Source organism: Equus caballus, chromosome 26 (genome assembly GCF_041296265.1).
Source record: "Equus caballus isolate H_3958 breed thoroughbred chromosome 26, TB-T2T, whole genome shotgun sequence".
NCBI classification, from domain to species: Eukaryota; Metazoa; Chordata; class Mammalia; order Perissodactyla; family Equidae; genus Equus; species Equus caballus.
This window is the reverse complement of record NC_091709.1, coordinates 41,984,215-42,001,684: the sequence shown is the minus strand read 5'-3', so window position 1 is coordinate 42,001,684 and position 17,470 is coordinate 41,984,215. Positions and strand designations below refer to the sequence as shown.

Below are 17,470 nucleotides of genomic sequence, written 5' to 3'. Positions count from 1 at the left end.
GTTTCATGTTATCCTTGTCAGCTTCCCCAGTTCCGCCAGACTCTGGAATGAATTGCCCCCTGTGACTATGCTATTCATCGCCGCCAACGACACCCTAGCACAACGTGATGTTTTTTTCCCTCTCCAACAGCCATCGTGACTTTTCCTGCCTGGTGGACCAGATTGCGCTGTTACTTGCCTCTTGAGCAGAGGCTTGTCTGCATCCCCTGGGGCCGCAGGCTGGAGTCTTCCCAGAGCAGAGACCAGACTGGTCATCTTCTGACAAGTGCCCGGGGGTCTTCCACCGTTTGGAGCGCAGGGCTGGCGCCTGACTCCTGAAGTGCCTGGTGTTTCCATCTCACCCTCTCCTTTGGGGCAGGTGGAGAGGGAGAAGTAGAATGAGGCCCCAAGGAAGAGAGGATGGGCACAGTACCAGGGATCACCTGGGCTGCCTCCCTGTCCAGCTGCCCGGCATGCACGGAGGGTCACGTCAGCCTGTGGCCCCCGCCTCGGGCCCCATCCCTGGAAGAGCCGGTAGGAGGCTCTGCTAGTCTCCGTGCTGCTGAAGCCTCACCCAGTGAGTGAGGGAGAGCCCGGGCATGCCAGTCCTCTCCCACCCCTGGATGTCCTCAGGGGCAGAATGCCACAGATTGGGGTCATGGTATTTGAAGGCCACTGGCCCAGAGGGCTTGGAACCAACAGAAAGCCCCCAGGAACTGCACCCCCCTGACCGTTCACATCTCAGTAGGTTCTCCCAGCCCTGACCCTGGCTGCCAAAGGCGCTTCATGTCTCGCCCTGACTAACTTCTCCAGCCTTGTCCAAACTCTGCTCCAGCTCCTGGAGCTTTGCCCCACAGCCATCCGGAACTCCTTCCAGCTCCGGAACTGCCCTTGTCCACCTCTGGGCCATCACACGTGCTGTTCCCTCTGTTCAAACACTCTTCCCTCCTCCTTCTGGCCATGTCCTCATCCCCTAGCAGGTCTCAGCTTCCACGGGACTGTCCCAGGGGTGGTCATCCTTGATCATGCTAAAAGGATGAGGGGCCCGACCTTGTGTTCCCACGTGCCTCACACGTTCCTCCGATGGCACAGGCAGGACTATGTGGGCCAGGCTCTGGGCTTGCCACCTCCTCCGCTGGTGTGGCAGCTCTGCGGGGACCAGGCCTGTGGGCTGCTCCTCTCTCCCCAGGGCCTGCACATCACCATCAGCTGGCAGCTGTTGGATGAAAGAACCCTGCACAGCCAGTGCCGGGCGCTGAGCTAGGTGCAGGGACACAGGGAAGAACTAAGAACACAGGACTGGGGCTTCCTGGAGCTGGGCTGAGGGAATTGGGGATTACCACACGTTGCCGAGAGTGGTCTAATCCATGGGGTTCTGGGGTTCTTTGAGAGGCTGGAGGAGGGGCATGGGATGTCCAGTCCAGAGGAGGGGGTGGCAGTCAGGGAAGGCTGCCTGGAGGAGGTGACACCTCAGGTGATTATTCTCCTCGTTGCCTCTTGCTGCCAACGAGGCTCCTGGAACCACGGAGTTGTGGCCCTGAGCTGGTGTTGGGGAACCAGGAGTGGACCCCAAGTGGGCGTGCGGTGCCCAAGGTGTCCAGGCTGGTGGGACCCCCATGGCCTCTGGCTCTCTGATGGCAGCTGTATTAGTCAGCTAAGGCTGCCATAACAAAATACCACAAACTGGGTGGCTTGCACAACAGAAATTCATTTGCTCACAGTTCTGGAGGCTGGGAGTCCGACGTCAAGGTGTGGGCAGGGCTGGCTCCTCCTTGGCCTCTCTCCTTGGCTTGTGGACGGCTGTCTCCTCCCCGTGTTATCCCCTGGTCCTCCCTCTGTGCGCACGCTCCTGTGCCTCTCTGTGTGTCCAAATGTCCTCTTCTTGTAAGAATGCCAGCGGGGTTGGAGTAGCACCCACCCTAATGGCTAATTTCACCCCAGTCCCCTCTGCGAAGACCCCACCTCCAAATATGGTCACATTCTGAGGTACTGGGGGTCAGGGCCTCAACACACGGATTTGGGAGGCACACAGTGCAGCCCACGACCGTAGCTAAGACACACACTATTTGCACCATTTGTGTCATGTTCACACACCTCCACAGAGTATGTAAACTTCGCCTAAAATGCTCTAACACTTTATTCACTCCTTCTTGATTTTTCTCCTTGGTCTGCCTCGGGTTTCCTAACCCCAGCCTCCTCCACGGCCGCGTTCCTGCACAGAAGGAGGCGTGCAGGAGGCGCGTGAAGATGATGTGACATCCGTCACTTCAAGGTCGCTGGGCACCCTTGTGCCACAGGGAGGCCGTGCTGTTTCCTGGTTGGTGAAACCGTGGCTGCATGTAATGTCTTCTTACTCTGGGTTCATGTTTATTTTTCTGTGAGGATTGCTGAGGCCGGCTGGGCTCTTACGCTGGCGGTCAGGGGAAGGGTGCTCCCACAGAAGCACCCTGACTTTGTGGGGAGGTGGGATTTTCCAGCTCTTGGCTCCTTAATTAGGGTTCCCTCGAAAGGGCTGCGGTTACTGAGCCACCTTGGGTCTTGTCATCTCGTGAGGAACAGATGGGCAGACCACGCACGCTGTCACTGGTGGTGAACAAAAGGGGTTTTGTTGTCTCAGTCCCCTCAAGGGACTCTCCAAGACCCCCAGAAGGCTCCATTTGGTCCCCCCACTCACAGGGACTGTCGTTACCTCCTGACCTTGGTGTTTGTGCCTGCCGTGCAACGATGGTTTCAGAAGAACGCGTCAACCCACAGGCCCACTTTCATGTCTAAAAGGAACAGCGCCAGACTGGTCCTCTGCACCCCTCTGCTGGGGCGTCAACTGAGTCTGATAAAGAGACCCTTACAGACATTAATTTCAGCCAGCAACTCCACACTGCATTTTATATGCATGTCTTCTGTGCTGTTTCATGTCCTAGGAGAAACCTCGGAGCACATTAACATTTATATGGGCCCATTAATCTTCAAAGCGTTTCACTGACTTTAGTCAATCCCAATGACCCTCTTGTTCAGGGAATAATAAGCCTTTTTGGTCTCATATTCTTTTCCCTTCTGCTTCTCCGTTTTTGTAGATGGAAGGAAAAACAAACACAGAGAATGAAGTACCCAGCATGGCCCCTGACGTCAGAGCTGGGGTGGTTTGCATGGGCGATGTTCCAGCCGTCTGGTCCCCCGTCCTGACCGTTCGAGGCCTCTCTCCAAGTGTGTGCTCTGCCGCGGAGAAGCTCAAAGCCACGTTTGATTCCTAAAGCCTTTGACTAACTCCGAACAAGGTGCTTCTCGTTAACACGCATGCACACACCCGCACGTGCGTGCACACACGTGCACACACATGCACGCTCTATGGGGGCCCACCCTCTCTCAAACTGGCTGAAGGGTTTCTGGGTGAGGCGTTGGGAATGGAGGTGGAATTCTCTGAAGAGCCTCATTTCAGGGGTTCAGGGTGTTTACTGGCTACTCGCTTAAGAGCGTGTTCACCTGGCAGAAAACACTGGAAGGAATTGGCCTGGAGCCCCGTTTCCTGGAAAGGCCGGCTCTGATGCCCATTGAGGTCTGGTGTGCCCAGAACCGGGTGATGTTTAGCTAGCCCTATACATCCAGTTTCCAAAAGTGCACCTCCCAGCAGCATTTTTGTAAGTTCGTTCCTTCCTTCTCGGGGGAACCCGGGAGTCTGTGGCCACATTCTGTCTTTGCAGGTGTGTGAACAGCTTCTCTCTGCCCTGCGCGGAGCAGCTGTCCAGCTCCTTGATTTCAACATGGCTTGCACTCATGGGGCTCTTGCCAAAAGCACCTCTCCCTGATGGATCAGGAAAGGTCAATGAAATGGTGGTTTTAAGCTTTTTCCGTGGATTTGGATCTAATGTTGAGGAAAGAAGTTAGGAAGAAGAATAAACAGCAAAAGCCCTTTTTAGGAGCAGCCTGGTGCAACTACTCCCCAGAAAATGCGTAGGTGGTAAGTGCCCCAGTGATCACTCTTTGTGCATTTTTGCTCCATAAAAATACTCCCGAGGCAGGGCCAAACTCCCATGGCATTGATGGGGAAGCACAGGAGGAAGGTTCTGGAGCCGATGAACGGGCACCTAAACGCTGTTGGATGTGCCCGTCCCTCTGAGCCTCAGCGTGGGATTTTTTGGAGCAGAACATGAAAGGGGCATGTGATCCTGATGTCAAAAACAAATCCTCTGCAGACTCCAATCTTAGGCTCCTTTTCTTGGAGTTTTCATTTTTGCGACATCAGCAGCCTGACACCAGCCTGCTGTTCAGACCGCAGTGACCGCCACGCCAGCACGCGGTTCTGTTCAGAGGGGTAATCAACTGCGTCGTTCCATAGTCTCGTCTGCCCAGGCTCGCAGGGCACGATGTGACATGCATTTTCCAGTTGAGAAAAAAAAAGTCTTTCCCTTATTCTTATCACTTTAATCACTTTTTTCTTTTAACAGAGGGACCATGATCCTGAGAGGGAGGTGATGGCCAGAGGAGGTGTCAGGGGTCACAGCTGGGGGCTCAGATGAGGTCCCCTCCAATTCTGCTGGGGTGGAGACCCAGCACTCTGCTTGCAGGCTCAGCATAGATCTAGGTAACGTGCTGTTTTCCCATCTCCAGGGACATCCATCTGACTGATAACGAGACAAACTCACTCACCCGGTGGACAGATTTCTGCGTGTATCTGCCGCCTAGCTTGCTCACATTTTACTGATCTCCAAGTGCCCACCTGACCCCCACCCGCTGCCTCTTCCACGGGGACAAAGCTTCGGTCTCCGGTACGGCACCTGTTTTCTGCATCCGTGGTCTTGGGCACCTACAATTTTCTTTGTGCTTTGAGACATTCCTGCAAAAAGTCAGAACGATACAAAGCTTCCTCGTGCCCAGGGGTGGGGAAGGGAGAGTCATGGGATTCCGAACTGCCAACGACAATTGCAGCAAACAAAACGGCGGCTGGCAGCCCTGCAGGGAGCGGTGGCTCCATCCAGGACGGTTCAGGGTCAGTTCTCTATGTGGAGAGAGACAGCTGTGCAGTGGCAGTGGGAGGTGGCCCAAAGAAGGGACGGGCAGACAGGAAAGTCAGGAATAGATGCAACTGCTCTGGAAATTAGCCAGCAGATTTTAGGTCTTTGGTTTTAGGAAATTATATGCATTCTCGTCGCTAAAAAAGCTGTATTTTTAAAGGGCCATTTCTATTCTCATTTTTAAGATGGAGCAACAGTGGGGCAGACACTGTGCATGTGAAAGATCAGAACTCCAGAGCAGGGCTGTGGGCAGAAGTGGACCTCAGAGTCCCTGATGGCTGCTCAGGTGGGTTGACGTCCGGATCCCAAACGTCTCCAGAGGAGCCATCGGTGACCACAGAGGTGGGGAGGGCAGGGATGGAGGGCAACGAGCGAGAAGGCCAGCTCTCTTCATGGGCCGAGAGACGAGGAATGCGTTTGCCAGCTGCTGGCTGGAGGTGGTCACGGAACCGCGGAGAAACCATCTCCAACTGCATTAACTGCACAGGACCGGAGACGGGAAAGGACCCCCAGCCCAAGAACATCCTCCCCAATCAGGTTTGGCTGCGAAGAAAGAGGATTATCGTGGCGAGTCCTCGCAGAGAGTTGTCAGAGCAGTTTGGAAATGGAAATCAGCTTTGAAAACCGTGACATGTACAATGCTGAAACAATTTTATGTAAAACTGGAAATGTCCACGTGAGCTCTTTACTTTGGGAATTATCTGCTAGAAACTTTAAAGTCCATATGGGTTCCTTTGCCACTTCCCATATCTTACAGGGTCCCCGCCCCCACGAGGATTCAACCAGAAGCCCTTTGGCCTTCAAGGAAGAGGACAGAGATGGGGAAGAATGACCAACCGACACCTATCAACGATTTGCCAGTGGCAGGGGGTAGGGTTGCTGCAAGAAATATAGGACACCCTTTTAATGTGAACACAGAGGCAGAGATGGGAGTGACGCGTCTACAAGCAGAGGAGCACCAAGGACTGCGGGGAGAGAGGCAGGGGACAGCTTCTCGCTCACCGCCCTTAGAAGGAAGCAACCCTGCGGACACCTCCGTCTTGGATTTCCCGTCTCCAAATTGTGAGACGATACATTTCTATTGTTTCAGTTGCCCAGTTTATGGCGGTTTGTTACAGTTGCCCAGTTTATGGCGGTTTGTTACAGCAGACCCAGAAAGTAACAGAAGGACCTTCACTTGACTGCAGACAGAAAGACTGAGAGTTCTCTGCAATGAATTTCAGGTCCTGAATTCAAGGAAGGGGCTTTTCCAACATCCAGCAGAGCTGGATACACAAAAAGGGTGCAGACAGAAGGTCTGCCATGATCAGTGAATCCAGGCACAAAAACAGGGAGACCCGGGGCCAGACCCAGGGGCAGGCTTGGTGACACCAAAAAACACGTCGTCAGATATTCCTAACTTATGCACGTGTATTTGTGGGTGTGAGTGTGTGTGCAGATAAGCCCACATTGCGTTTTCTACTTACTGCACTCTGTGTAATGCCTTCCCTGGTGGGGTCATACTCAAGTAATCTTTTGATTGTCATTATGAAGTCTCAAATTAAAATAATTGCTTGAGATACTGTCAGCAAGGTGACTAGATCAGGGGCCTCGAGCTGCCAATGTCAGTCTAATATGCAGGTAAGAGGAAGCCTCCACCCTCTTAGAACTGTGGCTTTCACATACACTCCTCCCGCTCGGAGGGGACATGTGTTCCGCGCCACCCCCCCACTCCATCAGTTGTACGTCTGAAAATACCAAGTATTTTCAATGTGATCTAATATGCACACATATTTAAGAAACCAGGTATGCTGTCTGTTGCTTAGGATAATGCACTATCTCCATCCTGAACATTCACTAAACTCTCCTTCATCCAGCTCATCCACAGCAACAGAGGTGGTGAGTTTGAGGTCAAAGTTCCGAAGTCAGACAGCACGTGTTGACTCAGTGCCTACTGTGTGCAAATCCTAGGTGTCATCAGGTTTAGGTGTACCAGGGAGACAGGTGTCCGTACATTCAATGTCTTAGGGACTTTGGGTGACATTAATGGAGGGCTTGGTTGCTTTGACTTGGGTTGCAAACATGGGTTGGGTGTCTGTCATCAGACCTTTGTTTACAGCCTGGAGTGGACTTCTACCCCTTTGCACGTCTTTCCCCATCAGGCGTCATCTCTGAAGGAGACTCTTTCCTTGAGTCAGGTTCCTTGTCTGGCGGTTTCCACTGTGTGGTTTTGGATTCTTGCCCCTTTCACTCTGCTCTTGCCCTTTCTTTGGCTTCAGTTCGCTTTCTTTTTCCTATTTCTCTCCCCAAACTGTGCCCATCATCTCTTTTAAGAGCTTGCCTCTTCCGGGAAGTCTTCCTGGAATCACTCCTTTGCCCTGTTCATCATTTATGTGATCTATCTGAGTCTACCATCCTCGGGTTAGTGATGTACTGCTTTGCGATGTGCATCTGATTTCACCAAAACCCTTTACAGTCTCTGTTTCCAGGTCCTCATTTCACCCTCCGCTCAAAGGTTTGCTCCAGCCCCCTCCCCTTCCACGCATGAGCAGGGGCTCGGCTTTTCTGTCCAGTTACAAGTGACACGAATCCACCCACACTCTTGTTAAATAACCACTATGACATTCACGTGAGTTATGGAGAAGATTAACGGAGGAAAAATGACAGAGCCCCCCGGGGCCGTGGAGCTGCTTATCACACAGGGCTTTACCCCATCTCCCTGTAATTAGATTCGCTGTGACGCAGCCAGTTAATTGTCTGCCCCGCCCACCAGGGAACTCCAGCCCCATGAGTGAGCACACAGGCCTCCCCACCGCAGGACAGATGTCGGGCGCGGCTTGCTTCCCACATGAACATCTGCTCTGTTGTTCCCAGTCGGTCACGAGAGCCAGCCGGCTCAGACTAGCAAGGGATGCATTCCTGGGCGAGGCGTGCGTACTGCCAAGTTTCTGAGCACCGGGCCTGGGCCTCTCAACTGTTAGAGCTGTTTTCCATGATTGGCAAAGCCTCTGTTTCTGCATTTAGAAACCAGCATCCACAGACTGTGTTCCCTTGTTCTGGTGGCCTTAGGCTAAACGGGTTTAGGAACCAAACGTCTCTTGACATGGACATGTACACGCTGAGTAATTTTTATTTTGGGCATCCACAGCATTTTTTCCTTTCCTCAAATTGATGAACGAATGACGTGAGAACCAGGCCCTGCGAGCTGAGAGACCGTCACACAAGTATGGCGCATCTAGCTCGAGTCCCAAAAGTCTTTAAGGTTTACTAGGAAACCCGAGGTCCTGACCCAGCTGCCTCCTGGCCCCAGGACTTGCCTGTGGCCCCACAGGAGGTCTGGCCCGGCCGGGGACTGTGGGTGCAGCCTGTGGTGGTGGTTGGTTTTTTTTTAAGCACATAATAATTTGCAGATGTTGGCAGTAACCAGCAAAGCCAGAGCAAGCTCCAAATGCCAAACCACAGAAATACATCGTTTTTACTGTCTGATTCCTGGAAATGAGGCAGCGTCACAGTAAAACAATTCACAAAGATGAATATGCCTGTTCCCTTTGGGCAGTGGACCTGTGCCGAAGTGGTGGAAATTAGCAGCTCTTGGTCAATTGCGTTGTTCCACAAAGATGGAGAGAAATCTATTTGCTTCTGTGGGTGCGTGGGAGGGTCACCATCTTCTTCATGTGATGATGCATCTTTAAGGAAGGCCAGCTGCCCAGAGCTTGTCTTGAAAGAGACGTAACAACATTTGCGTAGGTTTCTCATGTCCGGATCAGGAGTTCTTAACCTGCTCTGTGCCTAGGACTCCTTTGGCAGCCCGGTGACTGTCAGGATTCCTTCTCAGAATAAGGACTTTAAATGCGTGAAGGAAATTACATGGGATTACAAAGGAAACCATTATATTGAAATAATTAACAAATACTAACAAAATACTACAAAACCTCAGAACTGTGATATGGTAACCCATGTGCTTCTGTGTTAACATATTAAAAACAAATTGAGCAGTCTAAAAAGTATTATAATTTCAAAGTAGAGATAAGCATGGAAGGTATTGATGATACTTGCAACAACTGAAATGCAACATAAAAATATCTGTGACTTCGACAATCACAAGTGTGGCTAATGCCACATGCTTTCATGCCTGTGGTCCTGATGCAAGGAAGCACTGATGTTCTGTTTGAGGTCCATGAAAATGAAAACAGAATTTCTTTCCCCTCCAAGTGCATAGACTGTGGGACTTCCACCCCTGTTAAAGTCCCCATATTCTGTCCCCCACGGTGACGCTGCCCTGTCCCGGGCATCCCCTGGCAGGTCCGATGACCCTTGGCCTTCTGCCATCTCTGAGTCCTGCTGTATCTTCCCTAAGGTCTCCTGTTTGAACTGCATCCTCATGACAAGGCTAAGCCATTTGACCCCTTTCAAGGAGTCAAACCAAATTGAACGCGTCAGTTCTGTTTAATGGCCCTAAACCCATATGGCGGGTCCACTCATTCTAAATAGTTTTTCCCAAGAAGCAAGACACCAAAGAACGAAACCTGGTTTTCAGCAAGGCAAACTAATAGCACCTGTATCAGCTGCCTGTGGCTGCTGGGACCCAGTACCATGAATTAATGGCTTCAAACAACAGAAATCTAATCTCCTGCAGTTCTGGAGGCCAGAAGACCGAGATCAAGGTGTCACCGAGCCATCTCCCTCTGGAGGCTCCACCGGAGGATTCTTCCTGCCCCTTCCAGCTTCTGGTGGCTCTAGGTGGTCCTGGGCTTGGGGCTGCATCACTCCAGTCTCTTCCTCCGTCTTCACGTGGACTTCTCCTGTGTATCTTTTTGAGGACACCATTCAACCCACTGAAACACCTGAGTCAGAAAGAGTCTAAAGGAGTGACGGAGCGTAGAAACCAGGAGAGTGGAGAAGCCGAAGTTCCCCTGATCTAACCTCCCCTCCACCCCGCCACCTGCCCTGGGTTGCAGGGGAACCCACAGCCAGGCTTTCTGGAGAACCTACACCAGGCCAGACTGCGAGCATGGGGCTCCCATCAGTTGTCTCACTAAATCCTCACAACCACATGGTGAGTTAGGGCTGTTGTATTCCCATTTTAAGGATGAGATGTTAAATTAACTTGTTCCCATCCACAAATCAGTGCTGAAGTGAGGGCTCGAGTCTGGATCGCCTCATTCCAGATGCTGTCATCCTGCCCCTCATGGCCTTCCTGTGCCGTCCAGGGCGCTAGCCACTCACCTGTGTGGCTATTTAAATTCAAAATAATTAAATGTAATTGAGAGTCCAGTTCCTCCATCGTAGCGGTGGCGAGCGGCTACCATATTGGACAACGCAGAGAATACTTCCATCGGGACAGAAAGTTCTAGGGGGCAGGGCTGCTCCAGACCACTGTTTCTCTTATAATAATACCTATATTAAAAGGTACAACAACTAGCCAGAATCCTCAGTTAGCATTTTCAGGACGTTTTCTCGACAAGTAAGTACTATGGAGAAAGAAGCAGACGAGAGGCGGAAAAGCGGAAGAGAGATTTAAAAATGTCAACCACATTCCAAGTGATGTCAGAGAGAGGCGAGTGGGGCCCCACATCCGGGTCCTGTGGGATCATCATGGAATGGTGACCTCAGGGCACAGAGCTTCTCATGTGGAAAAACAAGAGTAAATTATATTGACTCCACCACACAGACTAAGGGAAGCAGAGCGACTGGGGTTTTCTCCACAGAAGCCCAGAGTTTGCAATGATCTCCTTGAACTAGACAGTAAAATGAACTTAAACGCCTCATTTTTTGAGCATTCCACTTAACTGAGCTTCAGTCACGTTCACAGGTTGGAGAGAAGAGGGCTCGCTGGCCGTGGGATCACCCACTCCTGCCATTTTCTTGCAGTCGGGGGATTTCTTTACCGTTGATCTGTTTCTCATAATGGCGCTAGTGAAAACGATTCAAAATGGAGGCGGACACTTGAACAGGGCTTGCTGGCAGGGAGGCGACAGCTGGTGCTGGAAGAGATGAGGAGCCGGGAGGGGCTGCAGGGGACACCAGGGCCCCGAAATCCTGTGGTCAGCTCTGCCCCAGTGTGGCTTAGTGCTTTGGGCTGGGGATGGGGCTTTCATCACCTTTGCCCTTCACAGGCGGGGCAGGTTCAAGCTGTAGGCAGGTCTTAGAGGCCATGGTAATCACCTTCATGCATCCTTGATCCAGAAAAGAATGGAAAACAGCTGGGGAAACTGAGGAAGGATGCAATCAAGGCCCAGAACTGTGCCACAGGTGAGCGTGTGAATCACAGGATGGAAGGGCTGCTGGTGTCCAGCTGGAAGTCATGCCCTGGGGGATCCAGAGTCACTAAGCAGCTGCGGGCCTGGGGGTGACTGTGGGTGCTTTCCTCATGCTCTTAATGCCTGGGCTCTTTCTTGAGCCCCTGCCTGGCTTCCTTGCAGAGAAGCTGCTGCTTCTGAATTTCTGTTGCCTTTAAGCCAAACAACAGCTAGTGGCCCTTTCTTAAGGGGAGGACGGTCTGAGTTCCCACCTCTCTGCAAAGGGCTGGGCTTTGGGTCTCTGGGAACATCCTTCCCCCTTGTCATCCCAATGAATTTATGAACAGGCAGCTTGAATGCCTGTTTGTCAAGTTGCATCGTTTTCCTGAAAACATGGGGATGCTCCTGGGGCCACTGTGCACGTGTCTCGTTCCCCTAACCCAGATGTGGTGGAGATGTCGAGGCCTGGGGTCTCTCAGATTCCTCCCTGTGAACAGCCCCTCCCAGCCCAAGTAGCCGTGGGAAGGAAGGTTCCAGGGAAGGGCAGTGAGCAACAAACCAAACTGGGCTTTGCCAAGATGCCAAGAGCCCTGTGGAGTGGATGCACAGACAAGTGGGGTGGGAGCCCTGAACCTACACAAGCTCCCCAGATCAGCAGGCCCTCTGGGGTCACCTGCCCAAATCCACAAGCAGAGCCTGGTGAGGGTGAGAAGAAGTGCTTTCTGTGGCCCTGTAGGGGCAGAATGCATCCAGCAGTGTGGCCCCAGATACCGGCCACCTTCTGTCATCCAGACGCGCAGACACATGGACAATGGGCAGAGCTGGCTCTCCATGCCCTTGGACAAGGCCTGAGTATTCTTTCCCATCTATGTCCTGTGCACAGTATTGTTACTGAACCAAAGTGGGCCTGCTTCTTGGTGAGTTGAAATCAAAGCCTTCACCAGGAGTAGTTGTTACACAAAGCAAGATTTATTTGCAGCAACTAAGGAGCCCATGGGGTATTATTTCCCAAAGCTGTGGCTCTCCAAGCAAGGGAAAGCAGGATCCTTTTATTTCAGATGGGGAATGAATACTCAAGAGGGAGTTTTCGTTATCATGTGTAGAGCTAGGTATTTGCTTACGCAGGGGCAATTGGAAAACGTGCTTCCACATACATCGCATGTTATGATAGTAAGGCCTAAGCTCCTCCTGGGGTGGAGATCTTAACATTAAAATGAAGCAAAGGTCGTCTCTTGGGCACTTCTTGGCTGGTCTGTGCAGGTGTGGCTCTTGTGGTGGGGTTTCGACCCGTTCAGGGCGGTTGGTGATTGCATCTCTTAACATAACTGAAAAAGAATTTGGAAAAACAGTTACGTGCTTCTGAAACCTCCTTTGAGGCAATTAATCAATGACAGTATGGGTTCCCTGTGCTGAGTCCATAGCTGGCCCTGGGACCTGCCCATCTATTTAATCCTGCAGGAAGAGACACCTTGTGTCTATGCATTTACAGAGAGATTCTGCATAGCTCACCAGAACCAATGGGACTGAATTTGGTGTCTGATTCCAGATTCTTCTTTAATTGTCTTTCTATGCTTCCAGCATGGTTTCAGAAATTTAGTGATCTGCACGTTCTCCAGGTTTGCTGGGGAGGTGGGGGCGGTGGTGGGGCAACTGGAGGGGTGAGTTCTCTTGTCACCTAAGAAAGCTTCTTTCAGGAGGTAAAATATGTCTCTTTATAAAGGCTAATTGCTGAGGTTAAGGACACACGGCCACAATTAGCTGGAGGAATGTGGCATGTAGGAACACATGGGAAAGAATAAAGAGCTGGTTGCAAAGGTTGCTGAGGGATTATCTGAGCCCACTGGCTGGCTGCCCTGCGGGGTGGGTGGATGGTGCCCTGGGAATGGCCTTGATGGAGGCTAACCTTCGGGCTATGAAATGCAGTTTTGAAAAGATAATTACACCATAATGCCGCTTAAATTTATTTCAAGAGCTTGTAAACCTGCTCGCTCACTGTGATGGAGGCTGTGGGGTTGGCTCTGCTCACTGGATACATAAATGAAAGGTTTGTTTTTTCTTTTTTTACAGGAAATGTTGCCATCAATCATATGCTTGGTCTTACCTGTGTCCCTCTTCCTGGTTTACTTGGTTTTGGGGGCAGTGGATTTGTTGGTAGCTGGAATGCTTCCAACACTAAAAGAGGTCAAAGGAATGACAGGATGGCCCTGGGAAAGGTGACTGTGACCCCTGAGTACCATGTCCCCCAGAGGGAGCCCCAGCGGGGGAATGGCCATGCTGCTGGATGAAGTCAAGGCTGGTTCTCAAATGTCAATGTCCACTAGATTCATCTGAGAAGCCCGGAAAAATGCAGATCCCTGGACCAAGACCAGAGAGTTTGGTTCAGCAGCCTAGGAACCTGGTTTCTTATGAGTGTCCTAGAACCTGATTGAGGAATCCTGGTGAGGCACCCTGGTGGCAACCCTATTGTTCCCTGAGACAGGGCGCAATAGCTCTCCTATGCTTTCGACTCCAAATGGCAATATTATGATTTATGTAAAAACAGAGTCTCTATCCTGATGAATGTTCTACCTGGAGATAAGTTAAGGGCTGAAAGAAATACCGAGGGCTGACTAGGAATCCAGAACCTCTGCTACGATCTGCTGAAGCTCTGCGTAAACATACGCCATCACTTGGATCTAGAGTTCTCTTCACGTTGCTCTTTAAACCACTATTCACCGAGCACCTTCAAGGGCCAGGCTCGGATGACCAAGAGGTGAGCAAGCCCTGGCCCCGTGCCTCCTCCGTGGAGCCTACATTCAGTGGAATAGGATCAGCCCTGGAACACTGATTGCTTTACTTTCTTTTCCACGCATCTCATCTCTCTCTTCAACCCAGGCAGCCATTGTCTTGCAGAGACAGGAACAGTCAACACTTAATATGACTCTTGAAGTTCATGGTCTTAGAATCCAAAGCCTGTGATTGCAAGACCATGTGTTCAACACCTAAGAGCTCAGGAACTCAGCGCTCATACGGTCTAGTGGGAGGAGGCGTGAGGCTGCACAACCTGGAATGCTGAAGGAAGAAAACTGGCCCCCCTCAGCCCGCCCTGAGCCCTAAACCAAAGTGGAACGTGTCTTCCAGGAGGTTAGGAAGGCTGTGTCCTGTTGCTCTTAAAACCAACCCTCTTCTGTGGCCAATCCAAACATAACTCCAGAAAGACCAGGGCTGAGATGTCACCTTGACCTCGTGGTGGCTTCTCATCTGGGCCAATCCCGTCCAGCACCTCCAAGCACCTTCTAGCGTCCAGACACCCTCCAGTCTAAACTTGATAACTCTTGTCGTAAACATCTCCGGGTGTTCAGGGTTGGGGCTCATTGTAGTTTAATCGTAAAGCCAAAGCCGTGGTCCTCGGGGCATCCTCGGCTCTGAATGTGAGCAGTAGGTGTAGAGACCAGAAGAAGAACGGACAGGGCCGATGCCCCCTTGTCACTCCCAGCCCACTGTGCAAAGGATGTTCCTAGAGCTGACCCAGGTGGGGCGGCCCTGTTGGTTTAGGGTCAGCCCCTCCCTGGGGGACGAAATGCCCCACAGGGCTTAGGAGCAGGGCCCAGCTTAGCTCCCTGGCAACCCCATCTGCTGGGGACACCCGGTGGGGTTGGCAGGGCTGGCCTCGTGTTGTCCCCTCTCCCTGAGTGAGGGCACACCGTCAACCAGGCCAGGAAACTCTCCTGACTGCCCAGATGTAGGGCCACTGTGACCTCCCTCTGAGCCTTTATCTGTGCTGTTCCCTTCACCCAGAGAGCCCTTCCAGCCATCTCTACATGCACAAATGTCTCCTGCGCCTCAGAATCTAGCTGAGACACTTACACCTTCACCAAACTTTCCTGACCACACCTCTGAAGTCCTCTCGCGCTGTTCCAATGCCTCCCTTATGTTTAGATTTGTGTTGCCATGGTGATTCTCCTACCTCACTCACCAGAAGAGATTTCACCGAACTCCCTTGCCTTCCGCAGAGGGTCTGGATCTGAGCTTGACCTGGGAAAACACTCAACAGAAGGACCACCCTGTGTTCCTTCAATTGCCTTAGACCCAGGACAGCCAGCTGCTGTCTTAGTCCGCAGGGCCGGGCGCAAAGGGCAAGACAAAGTATGGCAACTGCATTGGCTTCACTGAGCTGCTAAGATGGTGATTGAGTAAAATCGTGCACTCACAGCGCGAGGTGCCCCAGTTACCAAAGCTAATGAGAGCAAAACAATCTTTCTAAAGCTACCACTTTTCCAATGCCCCCAGTGCACGAGGCGATCTATACACATAACATAATTGGACTCTCTCAACAGCCCTGCAGTGCCCATTCGGTGGTCATCATCATTACGATCATTTTACAGTCGGGATAACCAAGGCTTGGGAAGATCAACGACTTGCCTCAGGTCCTCAGCTCTTTAGAGTCAGAACCAGCATCTCAACTCAGGTCTTCTGCTGCTCAAATCCACACTTTACCCAAATACCCTAGAACTGCTTCCTAAAAGCGCTTGGTGAAAATAGTAATTATCTAATTTATTTTTTACTTTGGCAAATGGTTTTCCACTTATTATCTCATTAGAAATAAAAGGGAGATTTGAGAAGTTCTTTTTACACACGTTGTGACACCAATGGGACCTTGTTGGGATCCCTGGCCTCCACGAGCCTGCCCCCTGGAATCTCGTGGAGATCTGGTTCAAACCAGACTCCGAGTCTTGGATCTTGGGGGGGCCTCAGCTTCCGGGCGATTCCTGTGGGCCGCCAGATTTTGGGTCCTGATTCAGAGTGTGATTTGGTCCCAAAAGCCAACACAACCAGGCTGACACTCTCTTTTCAGGGGACTGCTGACGTGTGCTCCACGGTCTGTGGAGCATGAAGATTCATCTCCACCCAGGTTCAGCGTGGGGACTGCTGTCCCAGAGCCCATCCCCACGGGCTGGCCTTCTAGGAATTTGCCTGGAGGCCTGACTCCCAGGAAGTGCCTCTTCTCTTCCCATCACTTCTCTCTCTTTCTTCAAAAAATTGTTTTTGGTTCACGTGTTAGCGGTCTATTAATAATACATCCTTACTCCCCCCTTTTGTGGTTGGGGAAATGCACGTGGGAGGGAGAATTCCCGAGCAGGAGTAAGGGACTCTGGCTTTGCACCCGGCTCAAATCCTTATTCCACATGGCCTCAATAAAGCCGATTCTGAATGTCGCATTTCCTCTTGTGTACATGCCGCCCACGCCCGGTCTGCCTGACTCACAGGGTCCCTTAGTACCAGAGAACCATAAAAGTCCTTTGAAAAATATGAGGCCTAATGTGACGGACAGTGGGATTGGGGGCAGTGTAGCTGAATGGGAATGGCATGGCTTGAGGTCACAGGTGGGGTGACCCCACCCTCTGGTTTGCCTGGGGCAGCCGTGGTTCACACTAGTGACATTTCAACTCTCAAAACTCGTTAAAGATATGGTTAACCTCAACATAAGCCCCAAGGCTTGGGATCTTGTGCAAATCGCTGAATCTCTCTGTCTTAGTTTCCTGTTCTAAAATGGGGATCGTGATCCGAACCAGCAAAACCCTGGGCCACCGAAGTGGAGCGTGAGAACTTAACCACTGGGCCAAGGGGTCTGGATGTGGACCTAGCACCACTCATCAGGCCATGCTGAGGTGGCGTCCCACATAGCAGAGCTGGAAGGACTTACAACTAGAATATACAACTATGTACTGGGGGGCTTTGGGGAGAAGAAAAAAAAGTAAAATGGGGATCATAATCCATGCATTTAGATGTGTTTTGTGAACATTGAAAGAGATTCCAATTGGGAGCCCTTTATAAGCTGGAAAAAAGTCACAGAAATAGTGGGTGTTATTATGGTTGAATCTAAGTGATGTGAAACTGGGAGGCAGCATTTCGCGTAAGCTCTGGAATCAGGCTCTTCGACAAGGGTTATCCCTTTTGTCCTTCAGACCTGTCTCCTCTGGCCCTAGAGACCACCGGCTTCCCTCCGCCACTTACCTTTTCTGAAAACCAGAAGGACTGGAGTCTGGATTTCTGAGCTGCCTCCCAGGGTTGACGTTCTATGATTTCATGATTCTTAAGAATGTTCGGCCTGCTGGTCTTGCTGCTTGTTTTCTTAAGAACAAAGACAGCCAGACTACCTGGACATGGAATGCAAGCCCAGCAGTGAATTACACGGGCTTTGAAAAAAGCATTAAGCAGAGTGATTATGTCTAATATGGAGCCTGCTGGCCTCGCCAGAGCCTGGTAACTGGAATCAGATGTCTGAAC

The 17,470-nt window shown here is 51.4% G+C and overlaps 1 long non-coding RNA gene across 1 annotated transcript; it reads left to right on the top strand.

Moving 5' to 3' along the window:
• Positions 1 to 4,581: 4,581 nt before the first annotated feature.
• On the top strand, positions 4,582 to 16,401 carry LOC138920896 (uncharacterized). Its single transcript, XR_011432874.1, has 2 exons — positions 4,582 to 4,739; positions 13,271 to 16,401. It is a non-coding gene; the product is annotated as an uncharacterized lncRNA (long non-coding RNA).
• The last annotated feature ends 1,069 nt before the right edge of the window (positions 16,402 to 17,470 follow it).